General features: G+C 42.0%; 1 protein-coding gene and 1 pseudogene across 1 annotated transcript in view; one reads left to right on the forward strand and one right to left on the reverse strand.

The window, feature by feature from the left end:
• Grxcr1 (glutaredoxin and cysteine rich domain containing 1) overlaps nucleotides 1-21928 on the forward strand; it is a 107045-nt gene that overhangs the window by 62158 nt on the left and 22959 nt on the right. The gene's annotated exons all lie outside the window — the stretch shown is intronic.
• LOC130876165 (cytochrome c oxidase subunit 6A1, mitochondrial-like) lies at nucleotides 7301-7834 on the reverse strand (annotated as a pseudogene).

Raw genomic sequence — 21928 nt, forward strand, 5'->3', positions numbered from 1 at the left:
GCTGACATTTGTCTAGGGGTGTCCTGGTGAGTGTGCACTGGCAGGTGGTCCTATCTACTGTGATTGGAATGTTAGGCATTTCCTTTGAATGGCCTGTTCTTGGGCGATGGTCGGCCTGTTCTTGGGCGATGGTCGGGTCTTGAAACCAGGTAGTGCCTCAGGGTACTGAGGCTCAGGCCTCTTATTAAATTTATCAAGGTTGGAAAGTGGGTGACCTGTTCATACTTAGCTTATCAGGGCTGGCCCCCACAGCCAGTAGCATCCTACTGTATCCTTGGCCAAATCTTTCCTTTCAGCCTTACAGTTTTATCTGCTTATTACTCTTTCCCTCTAATCTTATTCTTACAGAAGAAAAAAAATTCTTTTCCCCCTAGCTTTAGTCTCTCTCTCTCTCTCTCTCTCTCTCTCTCTCTCTCTCTCTTTCTCTCTCTCATATTCATTGGTGTGCAAGAGTACTTGTTTGCAGGTGCATGTGGGGGACTGAGGTACCCTCTGGTGTCTGTTCTTCAGGAATGCTGCCCAACTTTTTTTTTTTTTTTTTTTTTTTACAGAGTCTCTCACTGTCTGGAAACTCAGTTAGGCTGGCCGGCCAGTGAGCTCAGGTATTTGCCTCTGCTTCCCAGTGCTGGTATTACCAAGTCCACCCCATTAGAACATGGGTCTTCAAGGATCAAACATAAGTTCATGCTTCTTTGGTGTCTTAGTCACTATTCTGTTGCTATGAAGAGACACCATGACCACAACAACTCTTGTAAGAGAGAGCAGTTAATGGGGGCTGGCTTACAGTTTCGAGGCTTAGTTCATTATCATCATGGCAGGGAGCATGCATGGCCACAGGCATGACAGGCACACTACTGGAGAGGCAGCAGAGAGTACATCCTCATTCACAGGCAGAGGGAGCAAGACTTGGTCAGGCAAAAGCCCACCCCCAGTGACACACTTCCTTCAACAAGGCCACACCTCCTAACCCTTCTAATCCTATCAAACAGAACAAACAGTTCTACTCCTTAGTGACTAAGCTTTCAAATATCTGAGCCTTTGGAGGTCATTCTTATTTTAACCACCACACATGGCAAGTACTCTACCTACTGAGCTCTCTCTGCAGCCAATGCCAAAGTTCAGATTCTAATTTATCTCCCATATTGCTACAGTCAACTCAATATTTTGAAAACTCAAAAAGTAAAAACTTTGAAACCTATTAATGCACAATTCAGTTATTTGCTCCTGAAACTTAATGCCACTTGGAAGGAGTTTTGAGGCAGGTAGACAGTCTTCTAAATTACACTGTTCCGGAACCCACACAGTGTCTGCTTTTTTGTTTTGTATTTTTTATCATTTTACACATCAAAACACATCGTCACATAGCATAGGACTTCGTTCTCTTTTACTTCTGTGATTCTCTACATGGCTGAGGGGCCTGGTGGTCCATTATTTAATACTCTACAGACTTCACAAAGCCTCAGGCTTAATTTGATGCACTGGATTTGCCCACAATAAAAGTTTAATACAGTTGTGTCTGTTTCAAACTGGACCACAAATTAATGAGGACATAGGTCACACCATGTATTAGAGCCCCTGAGGAACCAAACCATGTGCTGTTTTCTTTAAGGATTAGTTATTAATTATTCTCATTGTCATTGGACAGGAAATGTACTTGCATGTTATCAGTGTTTTCTTAGTTTTAAAGTTGCATCAAAAATATGCCAGACAGTTTGAACACTATCAAATTCATGAATGTAAGTAAGGTGAATGGAAAGTAGCAGAGAAAACTTCCTAGGCATACATTTCCAATCAAACTTGAAATCAATATTTCAATGAAGAATAGTGTTGATTGGTTAGAATCTTGATTTTGGCTCTAATGAGCCATGATTTAGTGTCTTCTCAGCCACCAGAGGGCTCTCTCACAACATAAGAACTATATTAAATATATAAGAAAGCAGAAATAGGATAAATCATTTGTAATAATCTTTCCTTAGACCTGAATAAAAAATAAATGTCTTAAATATATAAATTATATTCAAATTTTCAAATTTAGATTTCTATTCAGAAAAGAATCAGACTAGGAAGAACAATTTTAACTAATGACTCAAAAACCTTTAAAGATTGGCAACTATTTTGTAACCTGGGGCTTAATTCTAGGTCAAACTCTTACACCATGTATTTATATTTGACTGACAAACTGAGAGGAAAGTGTGTGTGTTGTCTCTGAGAATGTCTGGCCCGAAGCACTCATTTTCTGTAAACAGATAGCTAGTAACTCGGAGATTATGTATGATTACAGTTGAGTGAGTACTTTACCCAGGGATTTAACAAACTGCAGCCCCTGAGCCCAGGCGCAGGCTTCCTTCTGCCTAGGTGGAATCAGCATGCACTGTCTTATGGTTTTGTTTTCGTTTTAATCTCACCTGGGGCTCGCAGTTTGATTGAGCTGAAATTAAGATACCTCTCCCTCCAAAAAACAAAACAACAAAAAAATTAAGCTAAAGACCCAGCCATATGTTTCATCCTGACGGAGTCGGATGAGAAGAACGGCTGTAATGAGCAGAATGGAGCACACCATCTGGCCAACAGCAAGCACCGAGGCTGGACGAGTGGTTCACAGGCTCAAGGTGGGCTGTCTCTAGAAAGAAACCAGCAGCGGCTGGTCTTCAGTCTCCAGGGGCCAGTGAGCACATCCATTGTTTTGATTTCAGCTCTTCTCTCTGATTCATGCTGCCTGTCTGAGGCATTAAGAGTCTGGATGAGGAGTTTTGCTTTCCAAATTAATCTCTGTGGTACCCTTCCTCCTTTCCATTGGGGGCTATGATGGAACTGAGAGGATTTCAAACTCTTACACATGCAAATGGCGTCTTCCATGCCACACTTTATTGTATGCTACATATGTTTTCCCTTGAAAGATTTAAAATAAACAAAAAGGGTTCGGGGAGTAACTTGAAGTAACAGTAAACCACATGTCTGAACCTCTTTCAGGCAATCTTATGTCATTTGAATTTCCCTGGCACTTGGACCATCGAGCTAGCCCTCTGTGTAGAGTGGCATCTGAATCTAGTAGAACATTTCCTTTTTGCTCGATACTTTAAAATTAATCATATTGAAAACCTCAACTGAGCAAGCTGTCTATTTGCTGAGCAAATAGCGAGCACTCTTTGGGTACACAGCACTTTGAAGTGTTCTAGACAGTCCGAAGACATTAACTCACAGTTCTTCCAATCCAACTAAAAGTCAAAGGAGTGTGTGGTGCTGGGGTGATGGACACTGCTGTCTCATTCGGTGGTGTTCTGTTTGTGGTAAGGACTAAATTAACAACAGGAATAAGGTATTTAGAAAGAAGGAGGGACACATACTTTAACTAGGAACATTAAGGAAGATTCCAAGAAGGAGGAAGCATTTGAGCTGTGCTCTGGAACATATGAGTTGCAGGGGAGGGGCCTGCTTGTTCATTCAGGCTGCGCAGCTAGCTTAGCCCCAAAATAACCACACAGAAACTGTATTACTTAACACACTTCTTGGCCCATTAGCTCTAGTTTCTTATTGGCTAATTCTTACATCTTAATTTAACCCATTTCTAATAATCTGTATATCAATCACCATGAGATCGTGACCTACCAGCAAAGTTCCGGCATATTTGACTCCGGCAGCTGCTCTATAGCGTCTCTTCCCTCTGCCTTCTTTCTCCCTGCCTACCTAAGTTCTGCCTGTCAACAGGCCAGGGCAGGTTCTTTATTTATTAACCAATGAAAGCAATGCACAGACAGAAGGACCTCCTATACCACATATGTAAGTTTGCAATAAACAGATGGGAACGTCTTCCTAGTTCTACACCACTGGTTTCCTTAGCATGGGGTTTCAGGAGAGAATAATGGTCACTGTGCCTGGTTATTTTAATGATCCTTGATTCTCTCTAAGGAGGTGTTGTTCTTCTTAGTGCTGGGAAAGAGCCATGTGATGATATCTATGACAGAAAATCTCATAAATTCAGGGAATTTTTTTTTGAAGGACATTCTGAACAACATAGATCTCTATGAATTATCAGTATAAGTAAAAAAAAAAGAAAGAAAAGAAAAAAGTTTTGTTGATTTTTCTTGATACAGAACAGATGATGACAGACACTTTGTGAAGTAACTAGTTAATATGTGCTTGAAACCTGTTCATACTGAATGGGCCCTTAGGAGAATCTAGTAGTCACATAGGTGTGTGGCTTTCACTTACTGGAAGTCTGCACCAAGACTAAAACGATCCATGTAATGTCAATATGTAACTTAAAATTTATCAGAATATGATCCAGTTATGACCAGCGGAGGGAGCGATGAGTGAGAGAGTTGTAAGAAAAGCTGGGCACATTAGGCTGGGCTCTGGAGACTCTCCTACGGGACGTTATTTTGAGGGCTTGTCTGTCATGTGCTCAGTTGTGGTACAGTTCCCATTGTCGGTGGCTGACTGGTCTGTGTGTCTGTCATGTGAACATCTGCAATATAGTTCCCACCCTCAGTGGCTCACCCACTCCTCCCATCTTTCATCCTGGTTTTGATGGACTGAAACTGGGCACGAAAAGAAACCGTCTTTCTCTTCATTTTCGTTTGTCAAGAACTTGGTCAGAGCCGCGAGATAAATGACTAAGAGAAAAAGCAGAAATCCGCTCACTCTTTCATAACCCCTTGCTCTGCAGATAGAGTGAGCGTTCTAGAAGGATGGCCTCAGACCTGTGTGAGCATTACTCTTTGCCTCAGGGTTCATGTCTACAAAGGGGGCAGTTATGAGCTATTTCTTACATGAAGCTGGCAGGCCTTTTTTTGTGTACAATGGATCCAGACTCCGATAGGAAATGACACCAGGTCATCTGTCCCCTTACTTTCCACCAGCTGTGAATAGCCTGGAAAGGATATTAAAGTGTTTGTGACACAACACATTTCAAACGTGGTTTTATAACCTTTAAAGATAGGTACTTAAAAATTTTCTTTCCTGGACATTCTAGAATAATCAGGATAGTAGTACTTCCTGGTCTCTGCATGGCCAGTTTCACTCTCCTTTATGATTCTTGTGTTATGGATCTAAGGACATCAGTATACAATGTCACAGACTGAGTGGCCGAAACAACAGATCTGAGGAGTCAAAATTCAAGGTCAGGACTTCATCATGTTGGTCTCTCCTGGCCCTCTGTGTTTCATTTACAGATGGCTGCCTTCTTGTGGTGTCTTCTGTGATTTTCCCATGTCTTTTTCTCCTCTTACAAAGACACTAATGTTACTGGGTTAATTTCCAAGTTATGAACTAATGTAGCCCAGTATCTCCTTACAGATTCTGTCTTCAGCAGCTGGAGAGAAGGCTAGATAGGTAAGAGGATTTACACTGAGGACCTGGGTTCCCCCTAAAATATCAGGAGTGCTCACCCGCTCCACAACACTGCGTGGGGCTAAAGCACCATGCAGGGGAAGAGAGCAGCAGAGGCCTTAGGGTCTCTGGGACTTACTGGCTGCCAGCCCCAGTTCCATGTTTGATGAGAGACAATGTCTCCAAGGAATAAGGCAGAACCTGATAGAGCAGGACACCTAATGTTCTCTGGCCTCGGCATGGATTATATACCCACATATATGTGTGTAAAGCACACACACACACACACACACACACAGAGAGAGAGAGAGAGAGAGAGAGAGAGAGAGAGAGAGAGAGAGAGAGAGAGCGCCTTGTCTTAAAATATAGTCTATCCCAGTCCATTTGTGTGACATGCTTGAAGCTGGGCACCTCATGAAGAAAAGAAGTCTATTTAGCTTACCATTCTGGAAGTTCAAGAACATGGCACCAACTTCATTCTGGTGAAGAGACGTCTGTGGAGATATGAGTGTGTCAAGCACATGTGGATGGGTTACACACTATGTTAAAAACAAGAGCTTTGGGGGAGAATAAGTTCTCTCTTTTTATAATAATCCAATTCTTGGGGAGTTTACTTCTGGCAGACCCAATCCGCTTCCACGAGGCAGCATCAGTGTACTCCTGAAGGCCCATGACCTTCCACTAGTCTCCACCTCTTAAAGTTTTCATCACCACAGTGGAGACGACTGATCGATTGATTTAGTGTGCAGGTAATACATGTTGATGCTGGTGTCTAGAGGTCAGAGGACAATTTGTTACAGTTGGTTCTCTCCTTCCTCCACTGGGTTTCCACCATAGATTAAACTCAGATTCTCGGGCGTGGCAACTAGTGCCTTTTCCAGCTGAACCAAATGTCTGACTCCTTTGTTATCTATCTTCCCACATTTTCTCTCCATGCCGACAAATGCGCCCTTCTTCTGTTTTCTTAGAACACTGGTTCTCAACCATCCTACTGCTGTGGCCGCTGTAATCCAGTTCCTCATGTTGTGATGACCCCAACCATAAGATTATTTTGTTGCTTCTTCATAACTGTAATTTTGTCACTGTTATGAATTATAATGTAAATATCTGAGATACAGGATATCTGATATGTCTTTCCCAAAAGGGTGGCACCCACAGGTTGAGAGCCACTATCTTCAAATGTTTCTCCAATCCCTAATTCTCTTAAAGTACTATCTTCTACCTGCAAACATTAAACTCTTTTTCCTGGTATGGATAGGACACTTCCTAAAAGAAATTCTGACACCAAGGGTAGATATAGTATGCATCTCCATATTTGTATAATTGATTCCTCTTGGTATTCTACAAAGCTTTGAGTTAATAACTGAAGAAAATAATTATTTGAAAACTTCAGTAGCTTCCAGGGAAGCTCTAAAGTAATTTTTGGCTTTGTAATTGATTGATTCTATTCCAGCCTTTATTATTTTCTGTCTCTTGTTTTGCTAGGATGCTTCTGATTTCACTGTGCAGTTTCTTGAATTATTAGTTCATTTTTTTTTGGTCTAAGATGTGAAAACTTATTGATGTGAACTTACCTCCTAAAATAACTTTCATGATACAAATGGACCTGTCACATCTTTATTTTTGTTGTAATTCGGGTCGGTAGGAATTTTGAATTTTGTTTGCTCCTTTGTATAAAAGTTCTTCAAAGAATTTATTAATTTCCAAGAAAGTGAATGGGTTTTGTTTTATAGTTATTACTTATAATTTTATTACATCGAGGTCAGGAAATATGACCCATGGAGTTCTTATTATTTGAAATTTATTGATATTTTCTTTGCAGTCTAAACTATGGTAAGGTTTTTGGAGAACTTTTGTAGTCTTTTGCCAAGAATACATTTCTTTTACGTTTGTATGTACACATGTAAACATAAATACCACACAGTTTTCAAATTCTGCATTTATTTTTATTTTATTGAGATAGGTTTTTTTTTCATGAACAAAGTAACTTTAAGTTATTTATTTAGGCCATCTCCTCTTATAAGCAAAGGGATGGAAGATCAGTGTAATGGTCACTGTAGGATACAAGGAAGGATGAGCTTAGCGCCCCATGCGCTTTCATGGTCCACAAAGTAATGGTCCAAACCAGTGCTGTGGTCCCTTGCTGCCTGGGGGAAGGTCCAGGTTCTCTTTACTCATCTTCATAGCCAGTCGGAAGTGGGTTCACATGAGGGTTGTGGAAGAGGGTATGGTTACCATCTCCCCAGGGGAAGGGCTTGGTCCTGATGCGGAGATGAGGGTAGGCGACGAACTCGGGTCTCTTGTGCTCTCCGTGCTGCGACTTCAGGAAGACGTTGAGCATGCTCACTCACACCCCGGGCAGCGCCACGAAGTAGGTGAGGGCCTTCCACATGCGAGCTGAACCCTCCTCGCCTTGGGCGCCACTCGACATGGGCCGCCCCACCCGTGGGAGGGCCCGGCACAGCAGCCCCGACACCCGAGACCCGCACACCGACGACACCATCTTGGAACTCTGAGATAGGTTTATGTAGCCAAGCTGGCCTCATACTTGCTGCTTAGTGTAGTCTTGAACTCCCGATCTTCCTGCTCCTCCTGTTGAGTGTTGGGAGGACAGACACGCACCACCACATCCTGCTTTAAGTTGTATGTTCTTGCTGCATCACTAGATACTTTGTTCCTGTTTCCATCTAATATCTTTATCAAATGCAGTGGTGTGATTTTATCAGCTGAGATTCGGTCGTTGAAGCATTTGCAGATGTGTCTGTTGTTAGTCCCTTATCCTTCTGCTTTAATATTCGGCTTCTGTAATACGTAATATTTTACTATTGTAAGTAGTCAGCTTTAGTTAGCTAATGGCTTTTGGCTTGAACTTGTTCTTTTGTCGTATTAATACATTTAACTTATGGGTTTTGTTTAGCTAGTCTTATATTTCTTTGTTTATAATTAGGAGTTGATAGTCTGGTCTATGAACAAAAATAATCTTGTATTTCATATTACTGACACAGTTTGTAAACATTTATGTTTAGCAGGGGAGTTCAGCCATTTAAATTTATTGTCTTAAACAAAGTTTTATTCGTACTGTTGTAATTTCATCTGTGAGTGAATGAGTGTGTGTGTGTGTGTGTGCACGCTTGTCTGTGCTTACAAATATATGAATGCATACATGTGGAGGCCAGATGTCAATGTTGGGTGCCATTCCTTAGGCACTGTCCACCTTCATTTTTAAGAAAGGACCTCTCCTTGACCTGTAAATCACAAAGTGGGCTGCCTTGGCTGGTAATCAATCCCTAGGAACTCATCTCTCCTGCACTGCTGGTGTAATTATATTTTAATCTTGGTATTCAGTTTTTCTTAAAATTTACTTTTCCCGTGCTTATATATATGTATTTAACACACACACACACACACACACACACACACACACACACCCTTTATTTCTGTTTCTTTGTAGTTTAAAGGATTCTACAAGAAGACGGCATGTGACATCACAGCTTCTCAGGTCACGGCACCTCAGTGCTCTTTCTGCTGTCGGTTCTTTCTGTGCAGAAGGCTTCCCTTGCATTTGTGCTGCCCATGTAATTCCTCGTTCTTTCACTCATTATCCCCTCATATGAACTCTATGCGTGTCTGTTGCACATACATAGAAATATTAAAATTCTTTTGTCCTTCCTTCTCCCCAGCATCAATTTTCTTCATATAAAAATTACTAACATCAAATGTATTATTATGATGATACAGCCTATAATCTTTCCTTGTTATTAGACATTAAAATTTCCTGAAGAGAGGTTTGCCTCACAGATAATGTCAGATATGAAATCTTGCTGCTGTGGAACTGTGTTCTCAGCACAACCCAGAAGAGATGAGAGCATCATCGCACAGCATATTTCCATGTAGAGCTTTCACTAGTGCATTTCAGTGTTTCTGGTTTGGACAATTTACAAGATGTTGTCATTATAATTTTAAACACATCTTACATGTATGTTTTTCAAAGCAGAGATGATCCATGGGGATAACTCTTCTGTTTAGAGAGGAATAAAAGCAGTGTGCCCTGTAATGTTTTCCTATTGTTTTAGCCTTTTCTGGAAATAGATATCTTCATTGTTCACCATTGACCATTAGGGGGCGCTAGGTTCCCGCTTTAAAACGAATGCACGGGGTAGACAGCTGAGTCCTAGTACTGAGGAAAGCCACAGGTGGCGTGAGTCTTGTTAAACGGAGAGGTGCTGGAGAAGTCATAGTACATGTATGCTAGTCTTCACATTAATAAAATAAGTTTTCATAAATCAGGCAGAGACATTTCAAATATTTGATGATTTCATCCATCTAAGGAAAGGAAGAACATGTCACATGCCTGGATAATTTAATCAATTAAACAGAACACCATCTTTGAAGAATTAGAAAAGTTGTTCACAAAATTGTAAGATCAAGAATTTTACAGCCAGATGACAAGGTTTTATTGACTCTGAGAATTTTGAGGTGCTTCAAACTAAACTTGGTACTTGGTACTGATGCAGGCAATGGCTTTGAATGTTACCCTCAGGCTTCTGAGAGATCATCACAATTATAAAAATTGCTCAAGTCTTTAGATTTCTTCCTCATGCTATTTTATCACAGATAATTTTCTTTTGGATATCCAATTGTATTTTTTATAAACGTATTTACCATTTATTTTACATCCCAGCTGCAGTTCCCCCCCCCGTCATGTTTCTCCCCAATCTCCTCTTCCTTTCCCACCTCCCAACCCACTCAAAGATAATTTTTAATCAATTAGGAGCACAAACTTTCCGTTAGCTTACTGTTTGTTACATTAGAAGCATGCAAGAAAATCACACATTTTAAAGGATAAAATCTAGGGGTCAAAATGACTTCCTTAGAAGAAAAATTACGAAGGAAGCGAAGTGGAAATTTAATTTGACGAATAAATCCTGTTCTTGATGTAGCGCCACAGAAACCCATCTCTAACATAAATAGAGTTATAGTCCTCTGTCCTTGTGACTTGTGGTTTGCTCTGCCGTGGCTAATCCTGTCTTATTAAAAGTATGCATTATGGCAGGGTAGAAATAGCTTTGGTTACAAAATGACAGGGAACAAAGCAAAGCCATAAATTTCAACATCCAGTGTGATTTTTTTTTTTTTGATTTTCTTTTTTTTTTTTTTTATTTTTTATTCTTTTTTAATTAAAATTTCCACCTGCTCCCCGTTTCCCATTTCCCTCCCCTCCTCCCAAATATTGCCCCCTCCCCCCACTCCCCTCCCCCTATCCCCACTCCTCTTCTCCTCCCCCCACACCATTCCCCCTCCCTCTCGATACTGAAGAGCAGTCCAAATTCTCTGCCCTGCGGGAAGACGAAGGTCTTCTATCTACGTCCAGGAAGGTGAGCTTCTAAACAGGCTAAGCTCCCACAAAGCCAGTTCATGTATTAGGATTGAAACCTAGTGCCATTGTCCTTGGCTTCTCATCAGTCTTCGTTGACCGCCATGCTCAGAGAGTCCGGAATCAACCCATGCTTATTCAGTCCCAGACCAGCTGGCCTTGGTGGGCTCCTAATAAATCAGTTCCACTGTCACAGTGGGTGGGTGCATCCCTCGTGGTCCTGATTTTTTGCTCTTGTTCTCCCTCCTTCTGCTCCTCATTTGGACCTTAAGAGCTCAGACCGTTGCTCCAAATTGAGACTCTGTCTCTACCTTGATCCATCGCCAGATGAAGGTTCTAAGGTGATATGCAAGATATTCATCAGTATAGGATAGGGTCATTTCAGGTTCCCTCTCCTTAGTTGCCCAAGGTACCAGCTGGGGACATATTCCTGGACACCTGCGAACCCCTCTAGAGTCAAGTCTCTTGCCAACCCTAAGATGGCTCCCTTAGATAGGATATATACTTCGCTGCTCCCGTATCCATCCTTCCTATATCCCAACCATCCCAATCCCCCGAGCTCCTCCCATCCTCCCCTTCTCATATTTCTCATCCCATTTCCCCTTTGCCCCATGCCACCTCACCCGCAAGTTCCCATTTTTTGCCCTGCAATCTTGTCTACTTCCCCCTCTCCATGCGGATGACTATATGATTTTCTTTGGGTTCACTTTCTTATTTAACTTCTATAGGATCGCACATTATATGCTTAATGTCTTTTACTTATGGCTAGAAACCGATTATGAGTGAGTACATCCCATGTTCCTCTTTTTGGGTCTGGGATACCTCACTCAGGATAGTGTTTTCTATTTCCATCCATTTGCACGCAAAATTCGAGAAGTCATTGTTTTTTACTGCTGAGTAGTACTCTAATATGTATATATTCCACACTTTCTTCATCCATTCCTCCATTGAAGGGCATCTAGGTTGTTTCCAGGTTTTGGCTATTACAAACAATGCTGCTATGAACATAGTTGAACAGATACTTTTGTCATTTGATGTGGCATCTCTTGGGTATATTCCCAATAGTGGTATTACTGGATCTTGGGGTAGGTTGATCCCTAATTTCCTGAGAAATCGCCACACTGATTTCCAAAGTGGTTGCACAAGTTTGCATTCCCACCAGCAATGAATGAGTGTGCCTCTTTCTCCACAACCTCTCCAGCAAAGGCTATCATTGGTGTTTTTGATTTTAGCCATTCTGACAGGTGTAAGATGGTATCTCAAAGTTGTTTTAATTTGCATTTCCCTTATCGCTAAGGAGGTTGAGCATGACCTTAGGTGTCTTTTGGCCATTTGAATTTCTTCTGTTGAGAATTCTCTGTTCAGATCAGTGCCCCATTTTTTTATTGGGTTCATTAGCATTTTAAAGTTTAGTTTCTTGAGTTCTTTATATATTTTGGTGATCAGACCTTTGTCTGTTGCAGGGTTGGTGAAGATCTTCTCCCAGTCAGTGGGTTGCCTTTTTGTCTTAGTGACAGTGTCCTTTGCTTTACAGAAGCTACTCAGTTTCAGGAGGTCCCATTTATTCAATGTTGCCCTTAATGTCTGTGCTGCTGGGGATAAACGTAGGAAGTGATCTCCTGTACCCATATGTTGTAGAGTACTTCCAACTTTTTCTTCTATCAGGTTCAGTGTGTTCAGACTAATATTGAGGTCTTTAATCCATTTGGACTTGAGTTTTGTGCATGGTGATAGATATGGATCTATTTTCATTCTTCTACACGTTGACAACCAGTTCTGCCAGCACCATTTGTTGAAGATGCTCTCTTTTTTCCATTGAATACTTTTAGCTCCTTTATCAAAAATTAGGTGTTCATAAGTTTGTGGGTTAAAATCAGGGTCTTCTACTCGGTTCCATTGATCGACTTCTCTGTTTTTATGCCAATACCAAGCTGTTTTCAATACTGAGGCTCTGTAATAGAGTTTGAGGTCAGGGATGGTAATGCCTCCAGACGATCCTTTATTATATAAGATTGTTTTGGCTATCCTGGGTTTTTTGTTTCTCCATATAAAGTTGATTATTGTCCTCTCAAGATCTGTGAAGAATTTTGATGGGATTTTAATGGGGATTGCATTGAATCTATAAATTGCCCTTGGTAGAATTGCCATTTTTACTATGTTGATCCTCCCTATCCAAGAGCAAGGGAGATCCTTCCATTTTCTGGTATCCTCCTCAATTTCTTTCTTCATTGACTTAAAGTTCTTGTCAAATAGATCCTTTACTTCCTTGGTTAGGGTTACCCCAAGATATTTTATGCTATTTGTGGCTATCGTGAAGGGTGATGCTTCTCTGATTTCCATCTCTGCTTCCTTATCCTTTGTGTATAGGAGGGCAACTGATTTTTTGGAATTGATCTTGTATCCTGCAACGCTACTAAAGGTGTTTATCAGCTGAAGGAGTTCTTTGCTGGAGTTTTTGGGGTCGCTTATGTACACTATCATATCGTCTGCAAATAATGAAAGTTTAACTTCTTCCTTTCCGATTTGAATCCCTTTGATCCCCTTATGTTGTCTTATTGCTATTGCTAGAATTTCAAGCACTATATTAAAGAGGTATGGAGAGAGTGGACAACCTTGTCGTGTTCCTGATTTTAGTGGAATAGCTTTGAGTTTCTCTCCATTTAATTTGATGTTAGCTGACGGCTTGCTATAAATAGCTTTTATTATAGTTAGGAACGACCCTTGTATTCCTAATCTCTCTAAGACCTTTATCATAAAGGGATGTTGAATTTTGTCAAATGCTTTTTCCGCATCTAATGAAATGATCATATGGTTTTTTTCTTTCAGATTATTTATATGATGGATTACATTGATAGATTTTCGTATGTTGAACCAGCCCTGCATCTCTGGGATGAAGCCTACTTGATCATAATGGATAATTTTTCTAATGTGTTCTTGGATTCGGTTTGCCAGTATTTTATTGAGTATTTTTGCGTCGATGTTCATGAGTGAGATTGGCCTGTAGTTCTCTTTCTTGGTTGTGTCTTTGTGTGGTTTTGGTATCAGAGTAACTTCAGCTTCATAAAAGGAATTTGGCAATGACTTCTCTGTTTCAATATTGTGAAATACATTAAGGAGTATAGGTATTAGGTCTTCTTGGAAGTTCTGGTAGAATTCTGCATTAAAGCCGTCTGGACCTGGGCTTTTTTTGGTGGGAAGGTTTTTTATAACAACTTCTAATTCTTCGCGACTAACGGGTCTATTTAGATTGTTCACCTGGTCCTGGTTTAACTTTGGTATATGGTACTTATCTAAAAAAGTGTCCATTTCTTTTACATTTTCCAATTTTGTGGCATACAGGTTTTTGTAGTAAGATCTAATGATTCTCTGAATTTCGTCTGTGTCTGTGGTTATGTCTCCCTTTTCGTTTCTGATTTTGTTAATTTGCGTATTCTCTCTCCGCCGTTTGATTAGTTTGGATAGGGGTTTATCAATCTTATTGATTTTCTCCAAGAACCAGCTTTTTGTTTCATTGATTCTTTGGATTGTTTTCTGTGTTTCTATTTTGTTGATTTCAGCCCTCAATTTGATTATTTCCAGTCTTCTACTTCTCCTAGGTGAGTCTGCTTCTTTTCTTTCTAAAGCTTTAAGGTGGGCTATTAGGTCTCCAATGTGTGCTTTCTCCGTTTTCTTTATGTGGGCACTTAATGCTATGAACTTTCCTCTTAGCACTGCTTTCATAGTGTCCCATAGGTTTGAGTATGATGAGTCTTCGTTTTCATTGAATTCAAGAAAGACTTTAATTTCTTTCTTTATTTCTTCCTTGATCCAGGTGTGGTTCAGTAGTTGACTGTCCAATTTCCATGAGTTCATAGGCTTTCTGGGGATAGCATTGTTGTTGAATTCTAACTTTAATCCATGGTGATCTGATAAGACACAGGTGGTTACCGATATTTTTTTGTAACTGTGTAAGTTTGCTTTGTTACCGAGTATGTGGTCTATTTTCGAGAAGGTTCCATGAGCTGCAGAGAAGAAGGTATATTCTTTCTTATTTGAGTGGAATGTTCTATAGATGTCTGTTAAGTCCATTTGATTCATTACCTCCCTTAATCCTCTTATTTCTCTGTTAGGTTTCTGTCTGATTGACCTGTCCATTGGTGAGAGAGGAGTGTTGAAATCTCCTACTATTAGTGTGTGTGGTTTGATGACTGCCTTGAGTTTTAGTAACGTTTCTTTTACATAAGTGGGTGCTTTTATATTAGGGGCATAGATATTCAGGATTGAGACTTCATCCTGGTGAATTGTTCCTGTTATGAGTAAAAAATGTCCATCTCCATCTCTTTTGATTGATTTTAGTTTGAAGTCAACTTTCTTAGAAATTAGTATGGCCACACCTGCTTGTTTCTTAGGTCCGTTTGCTTGATAAACCTTTTCCCAGCCCTTTACTCTGAGTAGATGTCTGTCTTTGTGGTTGAGGTGTGTTTCTTGTAAGCAGCAGAATGTTGGATCCTGTTTTCGTATCCAATCTCTTAGCCTGTGCCTCTTTATAGGTGAGTTGAGTCCATTGATATTAAGTGATATTAATGACCAGTGGTAGTTAACTCCAGTCATTTTTCCTTTCTTTCCTTCTTTCCTTTGGTAGTAGAGTTTGTGTGTTTCCCTTCTTCAAGTTGTGCTGGTGAAGGGTCATTAGATGTCTGAGTTATTGTGGGCATTGTTGGACTCCTTGGTTTGTGATTTTCCTTCAATTACTTTCTGAAGGGCTGGATTTGTGGCTACGTATTGTTTAAATTTGTTTTTATCCTGGAAAATTTTGTTTTCTCCATTTATAGTGAACGAAAGCTTGGCTGGGTATAGAAGTCTGGGCTTGCATCCATGGTCTCGTAGTTTCTGCAGTATATCTATCCAGGACCTTCTGGCTTTCATGGTTTCCATAGAGAAATCAGGTGTAAGTCTGATAGGTTTACCTTTATAGGTAACTTGACCTTTTTCCTTTGCAGCTCTTAATATTCTTTCTTTATTCTGTATGTTTTGTGTTTTGATTATTATATGACGAGGAGATGTTTTTTTTTGATCCAGTCGATTTGGTGTTCTGTATGCTTCTTGGACCTTCAAAGGAATATCTTTCTTAAGGTTGGGAAAGTTTTCTTCTATAATTTTATTAAATATATTTTCTGGACCATTGAGCTGTAGATCTTCTCCTTCTTCTATCCCTATTATTCTTAGGTTTGGTCTTTTTATTGTGTCCCAGATTTCCTGAATGTTTTGTGATGAGAATTTGTTGGTTATGCTGTTTTCTTTGATGAGAGTGTTTATTTTCTCTATGGTATCTTCAGTGTCTGAGATTCTTTCTTCTATCTCTTGTAATCTGTTGGTGGTACTTGTCTCTGTAGTTCCTGTTCGTTTATTCAAATTTTCCATCTCCATCCTTCCCTCGGTTTGTGTTTTCTTTATTACTTCCACTTCATTCTTCAAGTCTTGAACCGTTTCCCTTACCTGTTTGATTACTTTTTCTTGTTTCTCTTGGTTTTCTTGGGTATCTTTGAGAGATTTATTCATTTCCTCTACCTTTTTGTTTGTAATCTCTAATTGGTTGTGGCAGTTTTTCACCTCCTGTTTAAGGTCCTCTATTATTTTCATAAAATTCACTTTTGAGTCGAATTCTTCTAATTCTTCTGGATTAGGGTGTACACTTCTCATTTCGGGATTCCTGGATCCTGGTGATGTCACGTTGCCTTTCAAGTTGTTGGGGGAATTCTTGCATTGGCGCCTGCCCATCTTTTCCTTCAAATGGAGCCAGGAGAGGCCTGATGTCTTGGACCAGTCTTTGCTGTGACTAACTCTCTAGGTGTATCTCCTCAGTGTAGGGGCAGGAACCGTTCCCTTCCAGGTGAACTCCTCAACACCAAAACATGGATGCGTGGTATTCCAATGACCCGCGTAAAGAAGGCCGAATGCAAGGGGTCGGGCGGGGTCAAGTAGAACACAGGCGACACTGCAGTACAAGCTGGAGGTGCCTGCGCTCCCTTTCGGGGGTTGCTGAGGCCTGCCCGCTAGGCAGGCACTCACTGCTCTGGTTGGGTATCCTTAGTGTAGGGGCGTTTGTGCTCTCTACCGGGACCGTCCGCCCCAGGATAGTACACACTCACCCGTCCCGATGAAACTTCTGGCACCTACACAGGAACTCCTGGATGCCCCAATGAGCCAGGGACTAAGGGAAGTAGGGCGCAGGCAGAGCAGGTCCAGGAGATCACAGCAGAGACTGCAGCCCCAGCAGCAGGGGCCCGCTTTCCCTGGCGGGGACCTTGAGGCCTGCCCTCTAGTCAGGCACTCACTGGTCTGGGCTGGTAGCCTTAGTGAAAGGGCAGGAAACTGTTCCACAGCTAAGGACCTTGCAGACAAGGCAGGCTTGGGGGTGGGGGTGGGGGCGGGTGTGTAGGAGAGAAAGCCTTGCAGCAGGAGCTGGGGGAGGGGTGTTTGTGCTCTCTACCGGGACCGTCTGCCCCAGGATAGCACACACTCACCCGTCCCGATGAAACTTCTCGGCACCTACACAGGAACTCCTGGATGCCCCAATGAGCCAGGGACAAAGGGAAGTAGGGCGCAGGCAGAGCAGGTCCAGGAGATCACAGCAGAGACTGCAGCCCCAGCAGCGGGGGCCCGCTTTCCCTGGCGGGGACCTTGAGGCCTGCCCTCTAGTCAGGCCCTCACTACTCTGGGTTGGTAGCCTCAGTGAAAGGGCAGGAAACTGTTCCACAGTAAAGGACCTTGCAGACAAGGCAGGCTTGGGGGTGGGGGTGGGGGGAGGGTGTGTAGGAAAGAAAGCCTTGCAGCAGGAGCTGGGGGGGGGGGGCGTTTGTGCTCTCTACCGGGACAGTGCGCCCCAGGATAGCACACACTCACCCATCCAGATGGGACTTCTCAGCACCTATGCAGGGATTCCTGGTGGCCCCAATGAGCCAGGGACCAAGGGAAATAGGGGGCAGGGAGAGCAGGTCCAGGAGATCACAAGCAGAGACTGCAACCCCAGCAGCAGGGGCCTGCTTCCCCTGGCGGGGACCTTGAGGCCTGCCCTCTAGTCAGGCACTCACTGGTCTGGGCTGGTAGCCTTAGTGAAAGGGCAGGAAACTGTTCCACAGCTAAGGACCTTGCAGACAAGGCAGGCTTGGGGGTGGGGGTGGGGGCGGGTGTGTAGGAGAGAAAGCTTTGCAGCAGGAGCTGGGGGAGGGGCGTTTGTGCTCTCTACCGGGACCGTCTGCCCCAGGATAGCACACACTCACCCGTCCCGATGAAACTTCTCGGCACCTACACAGGAACTCCTGGATGCCCCAATGAGCCAGGGACAAAGGGAAGTAGGGCGCAGGCAGAGCAGGTCCAGGAGATCACAGCAGAGACTGCAGCCCCAGCAGCAGGGGCCCGCTTTCCCTGGCGGGGACCTTGAGGCCTGCCCTCTAGTCAGGCCCTCACTACTCTGGGTTGGTAGCCTCAGTGAAAGGGCAGGAAACTGTTCCACAGTAAAGGACCTTGCAGACAAGGCAGGCTTGGGGGTGGGGGTGGGGGCGGGTGTGTAGGAGAGAAAGCTTTGCAGCAGGAGCTGGGGGAGGGGCGTTTGTGCTCTCTACCGGGACCGTCTGCCCCAGGATAGCACACACTCACCCGCCCGATGAAACTTCTCGGCACCTACACAGGAACTCCTGGATGCCCCAATGAGCCAGGGACAAAGGGAAGTAGGGCGCAGGCAGAGCAGGTCCAGGAGATCACAGCAGAGACTGCAGCCCCAGCAGCGGGGGCCCGCTTTCCCTGGCGGGGACCTTGAGGCCTGCCCTCTAGTCAGGCCCTCACTACTCTGGGTTGGTAGCCTCAGTGAAAGGGCAGGAAACTGTCCATCCAGTGTGATTTTTATGACCCTAATAAGTCATCTTTAACTCTGACCTAAAGTTACTTGGAGAATAAATCATCCTATATTTTCTAAGTTGTGTTTTTAGTGTGTGGGAAGAAATCTTGACGTATAAATATTCTGTGTAGTTTGAAGATAAACTGTGTAATTCCAGCAAGCCTATAGATTTCTTTTGTGACTAAGTTTTATTTTTTTACCCCCCAAATTATAGTCAAGTAGTCACTTCCTTGTGAATTTATACAGCAAGCTCAGAAATACTGAGTGTAGATTTATTACAGAGATCCAGCATCCTTAATTATGATGTTATGAAGATGACTCTGTGATATATGTTCAAAACTGTAATTACTGAAGTTGCCAAAATAATATACTGCTCGTATGAAAGTATAATCGTCAATAAATACCACAAATTTTAAGTCAGTACATTAACAAAACGTCAGTAGATTACACTGTGGATATATAGGCTTGCATCTCTGCCTTACCATAACAAGGAAATCTTTGGTCAGAATTTCTTGAAGAAGTACTTTATGTCTTTCTATGGGTGCTCATGTCTCTTTCCTTTTGTTAATACCACCCATATTAGCTCAACCTCTTACTGTGTGTAGCTAGTAGCCACTTTGACACTCTTTCTGTAAAACTTTCTTGTATGCCATTTATACTTTAAGTGATATGTGTATACAAACACCCTATGTTAAAAGGAAATGACTACCCATAGATGAAGTGCTTTTTATGTAGAGAATGTTTTGTAATAGACTTGTTATATTTATTCTCTGTCTTTCCTTGCCATCTATGAGAAACTTCAAATACTTGGTGAAGTTTATTTTATTTACAGAATAGTTTGACAAATTGTGATTTTTATTGAGCTGAAATCGTATTTAGTCACACAGGTTGTATCCTGCCTCACATTCAAACACTGACTGAAATCAATGGCAGAAGAGAACAGTAGAAACGTGGAGCCGAATATGGTGATTTTGAATTCAACTTCATTAGATTTTGAATTTCTGCACTTTCTGATCCCAAGTTACTCAAAGATGGGGATGCCCCTCTTGGGCTGCTGTAGTTCCTAGAAGAAACAATACGACCATGTGGAGGCTGGAAGCGCACCGGTGTCTTTCTCTCATTCTCTACTTTTTAAAGGCAATGTCTTCGACTTAGCCTAGCACTAATCAATCAGCAAGACTATTAGCCCCTGAGTTCTGGAGCTCTCCTTCAGCCCACTCTGCCACTCTGCCAGGAGTGGGGTTAAAATCATCATGCCTCTTAAATGGTTTTGTAAAGTGGAGGGAAAGTAGAAGTATTAATGAGGTCAGTTTGGAGGGGTTCGAAGAGAGGCATGGCCAGCCGTGTCCACCTTCTTTATGTCATGCTGCAGATCTGATGGTAGGTCTCCAGCCTTGTGACACAAACACCTTACCCTTAAGCCTTCTCCCCATTACCCCAAACTCCCACTTTAAAGTAGAAGACGTTAATAGTTGTTTTAATGTTCTCATTTACTGAGTGTGAGGTTAACAGGTATCCTGGTGAATCCTTTTCACGCAGGATCTTACCCGATCCCTCCACTTTTAGGAAGAAGCCATCGATGCACCCTACTTTTGCAACTGGAGGGTCAGAGGCTCTCTTGTAGAGAATGGTCCTCTATCTCTATGAAGTCAACTGTGCCTGCTTGCCAGAGCTCATCACCAGGAACTTGGCATTCCCTCACAGAAGGGTGGGTTGACTGACCTTCACCTGAGTTTCTAGTTCCTTCTCCCAGCCACCTATATGCAATTATGACCCAAGGCATGCGACTGCAGTCTTGAGAGGTAATCGGACATATAGTCTGAGGAAGGTTAACAGAAGTGGGCTCCAGTGTTGTGGGTGGGGAAGCCATCATTCATGGTGGGTAAAGATTTCTTAGTGAAGCTACATTGGGGTCACCCACAATCTTGCCAGGAATTCTTTATCCACAGTCTTTAAGTAAGTTCTATAACCTCATTGGTAAATTTAGGTGGCTTTGTACTTGGGTTTGTTTTGGAATCTTTGGAGAGGAGACTTAACATTTATTTTGCAGACTCAAGGAACCCTCTCAACAGTCTGTAGATGGAAAGTGGGGGAATGAAATTTTGAATAAGATCTTCTTAACCAGCCTATAGTCCTAGCCCCAGAGCTCAACCATGCTTCTTTTCACTTGATGTGCTTTGTAAAAAAGAGGAAAAACAAATCAAAACCAAAAAAGTCATTAGCAACAATAAACTAGCAAATGCACCCTCTTCATTTCATACTATGGGCCTTTAGGCTAAAGATGGATGCTCCAAAAGAACTTTGGGTGACTATCCAGGCAGCAAGATGTCTCTGCCAATTCTAGAGTTTTAAAAGTTGCTTACAATGCACTTTCTGCTTACTTAGGTAATATTATATCCTTCTGGAGTCTTTAATGAAATTAAGAAATAGATATAGTTTTTCTTAGTTATGATAAAAATAAAGTACATATAAATGTTGTAACTGTAATTCTTGCTTGATAACTGTTTTGTTACATGTAATTACTATGTTAAATTTAAAACCTTCCTTTTTATTTAAACAGAAAAAGGGAAGTGATGAGGGATTCCCTCTCTATTCTGTGAATACCCTTGGTTAAAAAGGAATTGTCTGGCCGGGCGGTGGTGGTGCACGCCTTTAATCCCAGTACTCGGGAGGCAGAGGAGGTGGATCTCTGGGAGTTCGAGGCCAGCCTGGTCTACAAGAGCTAGTTCCGGGACAGGCGACAAAGCTACAGAGAAATCCTGTCTTGAAAAAAACCAAAAAAAAAAAAAAAAAAAAAAAAAAAAAAAAACCAACCAAACAAACAAACAAAAAAGGAATTGTCTTGAGTCTGTGCAGGGCAGAATAGAGGTAGGTGGGGAAAGCTAAACTGTATGTGGAGAGAAAGAAGGCAGAGTCAGTGAGAAGCCATGTAGCTCCACCTGAGACAGATGCCGGATACTGGATAAAACTTTACCCAGTAAGCCACAGTCACGTGGCGATAGATTAATGGATATGGGCTAGTTTAGGATATAAGACCTAACCAATAAGAATCTAGATCTAATAGGCCGAGCAGTGATTTAATTAATACAGTTTCTGTGTAGTTATTTGGTGGCTGAGCAGCAGGGAACAAACAAGCGACCTCTTACAACAATGTACCCTTTTCATTTCCCCATGGCCTGTCCATCTATAAAGAGATTCTATTCTTAACATATAGGTAAACTTGTCCTGGATATTCTACTCTGGCAGTGTTTGCATTTTTATTCATATAACAATGTGCTCTATGTGTATGTAACTTGATAGAGCATGAAGACTACTTCAGTGTATCCGAGAAAGGCAGATACGGAAATTATGAC

This window comes from Chionomys nivalis, chromosome 6, assembly GCF_950005125.1.
Source record: "Chionomys nivalis chromosome 6, mChiNiv1.1, whole genome shotgun sequence".
In the NCBI taxonomy this organism is placed as follows: domain Eukaryota; kingdom Metazoa; phylum Chordata; class Mammalia; order Rodentia; family Cricetidae; genus Chionomys; species Chionomys nivalis.